Raw genomic sequence first — 4267 nt, forward strand, 5'->3', positions numbered from 1 at the left:
TAATGCATATTTGACACGAAACAACGAGCAAAGAAATACAAGTTTTGATGAGTGCGACTCAATCGCGACCTTCGGTTTACCTCCCGAAAGGGTCACAACGTGGTCAAAAAGGATACATTTTGCTCTTGACGAGTGACGATGAAACACGCATCGAAAGTTGGAGTTGAAGTTCCCGCAGAGGGATTTCGCGACGAAAAGTGCACTTTTCTTGTACTTTCTCGGGTGCTGGGGACTCCGATCACTACCAACTTGGAGACCATCTTGGGAACACCACCGACCAGGTTTGGAGTTCACTGGAGGCCACCGACCAGGTTTGAGTGCAGGGGGTGGTCGGCCTACCAGAAAAGGTGGCCAGCCGACCACCTAGCCCAAATTCGGGGCAATTTTGTCCTTTCACACTCATTTCTTTAAATATACAAAGCCAAACACTTTTTGCTCACAAATCTAAGTCCGAAATCAGTCCATCTCCCTTCCTAGAGCATTTTCCCTCTCAGATCTGCGCTCTATACGCGTTTTCCAACACCCAACGCAAAGTTGTTTTGCGAAAACTTTCAGTTCTCTTCACTTTAAACCGATTAAATTTTGATTTCGGAGCTTCTTTTCTCTTTTTCACCACTTAAGGTAAGTTTGTCTCAACATTTGAAAGATTTTCTCGAGAGTTGACTTTTGTTGACTTTTTCATTTCCCAAGAGTTGACTTTTGTTGACTTTTTCCAATTTTGGCTCGTTTTGCTCATTTTTGCTCCTTTTTGCAGATTTCTTGAGATGGCCGGTCATTTTCCCCATGACGGAGGTTCTCCAGGTGCCGGAGGTGAGCCTGACATCATGTCTTTACCTCCGAGTGTTCGGCCATTCATTCCTGAGAGGTATGACCCTCCGACACACATCCTCCCTCGGGCGGTTTTTTATCATTTTACCAACTTTGATGCTCGAGCACCTGTGGACCTGCTATTGCGGGAGCCAGAGTCCCATCTCTCTTATCAGGCACGAGAGGTATGTACTTCACTTTTTTACATTTCCTGCTTTAATTCTGCATTTTCCGTGCATTTTATGCTACGCATGCTTATTTGCTCGCTCTGAACACATTCGCATGCCATACTTCTGCTCATTCTAGCACACAGCTTGTTCTGAATGCTTAGTCTATAACACAGTACTCTGTTTGCATCTTGAACATACAGCTCAATCACTTGAATTTCTGAACACGCAACTCATATTTGATGGTGAGCACGCAGCACACACTATCTCTGAAATCTAAACACACATCTCATATTTGTTTGTGAACACGTAGCACACATTTCAATTCTGAACACACAGCCCATATTTGATTGTGAACACGCAGCACACATTTGTTGAAAGTTGAACACACAGCCCAACCTTTGAATTTCTGAACACGCAGTCCATATCTTGATTGTGAACACGCAGCACACACTTGTTGAGAGTTGAACACGCAGCCCAAACTTTGAATTTCTGAACACGCAGCCCATATTTGTTGAAAGTTAAACACTCAGCCCAAACTTTGAATTTCTGAACATACAGCCCATATTTGTTGAAAGTTGAACACTCAGCCCAAACTTTGTTTGTGAACACGCAGCACACATTTGTTGAAAGTTGAACACGCAGCCCAAACTTTGAATTTCTGAACACGCAGCTCATTTTTGATGGTGAACACGCAGCACACACTATTTTTGAAATCTGAACACACAGTCCAAATTTGTTTGTGAACACGCAACACACTTTTGTTTTGAACACATAGCCCAAATTTGTTTGTGAACACGCAGCACACATTTGTTGAGAGTTGAACACGCAGCCCAAACTTTGAATTTCTGAACACGCAGCCCATATTTGTTGAAAGTTGAACACGCAGCCCAAACTTTGAATTTCTGAACACGCATCCCATATTTGATTGTGAACACGCAGCACACACTTGTTGAGAGTTGAACACGCAGTCCAAACTTTGAATTTCTGAACACGCAACACACACTATTTATGAAATCTGAACACACATCCCAAATTTGTTTGTGAACACGCAGCACACACTTCAATTCTGAACGCACAGCTCATACTGAACACGCAGTTCACAGCATTGTATTTGATTTGATTTGCACACAGCTCATACATTTCATTTGCACGCAGCTTATTCATTTCATTCTGAAACTGAATACATGTGTTCATTGTGAATGCAGGTGTCCTCCCATGTTACACGGGGATATGGCTCCATTGCTACGAGGGAGTGGTATGTAGAGCTCCCAGAGGCCATCCGTGATTGGGTTGATCAGGCAGGGTTCGGGCCCTTCTGTACCTAGATATCTCGCTATCCCGCTAGCAGGACGTTGATGGGCGCCCTTGTGGAGAGGTGGTGGGACACCACCAATTCCTTTCATTTCTCAGCTGCCAGGGACATGACTATGACCCCATTCGACTTTGTTGTGTTGACAGGCCTCGACGTGGGAGGCTGGGCGATCCCTTATGATGAGAACATGGGCGAGTGGAGGCTGCCTGGATTTATCTATTGGGAGCTCGCCCACCGGTCGATCGATCCTCGGGCCGAGTCCGGTACACCTGGTTTTCTTCATATTTCAAACAGAGGGAGCCCGAGACTCCCGAGGAGATAGCATAGTACAGTTGAGGGTTTTTGATGTTCCTCTTCGAGACCACTCTGTTCGCCGATAGGGGGAACACCGTTGGGCTATATCTGCTAAGTGCCCTGGTAGACCTCTCGTAGGATAGTCAGTATGACTGGGGTGGCGCCGGCTTGGCTACCCTCTATTGTTACATGAGTGCGACCTCCCGCGGACGGGGGAACATAGTTGGCGGCTACTGGAGAGCCTGTGAGATACCTTCTGCCCTCTTGATTTACATTTCTGCTTTTCATTATCTGTACATTGCACGCACGGCACACTTTACATTTTGTACTCACATTCTGCACTCAGCATTCTGTATTCTGATGGCTTTTGCCCTATTTTCCACAGTTATGGGTTTTTGCGTACTTCCCGACGCTAGCCCCAGAGCTCGAGGTGGAGGCGCCCCTCATGACCCCCTACTCGCTCGTTTTTTAGGGTCAGTACCGACCGCAGGCCCAGGAGACTCTCCCCTACCTACGGTAGTTTTTCAACACAGTGCGGCCGACAGAGGTAATTCAGAACTCTCAGTCCTCCATGTTTTCATCTTTGATTTATTTTGCACATCTACGATTTCTAATTGGCTTATGCATTGGTTATCTGCAGATCACATGGCAGCCCTGGGTGCCTTTGGGTGGGGACCTCCGATTTCAGCTTGCCGGATGATGGGCCGCCTCTCGGTACAGGATCCTATCTGAGGGGCCGGTTGGTGGGGCTTGGTTTTTGGGGGAATGCTTCCTTCGCCAAACTATGGGCTTTCCTAAGCAGAGTGTCCCTTCAGCACCCCTGGACGATATGCGGTCCGCTGATAGGCTCATTCTCCAGGGTGTCATTGACGCTAGGTTGGGCACCGATGTATTGCTACACTTGGAGGACGGGGAGTACGCGACCTACCGTCATACATACTTGATGCCTCCATTGGCAGGTGTCCGTACTCCCACGAGGAGGTCTACTGGCATGCCATCCTCGAGTCACACCCGAGCTAGAGACATTCCTTTGACCAGTAGGGCTGGTACATCTAGAGGTGGGGCTGGACTGGTCCCCCCGATTCCCCCGACTTATCATCACGCTAGATGGCCAGATATCCCGACTGAGTTGATGGGATGGCGATACGGGACTTCCTACCCGATTCCGATAGAGCCTCCTATGTCAGATCACCCATACATCAGAGACCTGACTCACCACCGGTATGCTTTACAGCTTTGATTTATCACTCAGATGCTTGGACATTCATTCATTCACTGATGACTTGCACTTGCATCTACAGCCTACCACGAAGTATACTGAGGGGTTGCTTGGGTTAGTGGCCTTGCTCGAGGGCATGGTCTTGCGAAGAGAGGCGTAGCTGTCCATCATGGGTGTCTCGGTACTCTTTAGTTTTCTTGCATTTATCATACTTCTGATAACATGCTGAACTTGAACATTTCACTGCATTGATTAACCGACTGTATGCATAGAGCACATCTGACACACACCACATCCATGTACTATATTTGCATACATCCACTCCATGTAGCTTTTTTATCTGTGCATCTGATATACATATTTTGGCTGATGCATTCAAATTACACTCTTTCTTTTCAGATGCCTCTGATATATACCGGGCCACAGGCTGGGCCATCTGGGCCTTCCCGAGGAGCTGGGCCATCT

This window comes from Camellia sinensis, unplaced genomic scaffold (genome assembly GCF_055761805.1).
Source record: "Camellia sinensis isolate YWXY unplaced genomic scaffold, ASM5576180v1 Unanchor3, whole genome shotgun sequence".
Lineage (NCBI taxonomy): Eukaryota > Viridiplantae > Streptophyta > Magnoliopsida > Ericales > Theaceae > Camellia > Camellia sinensis.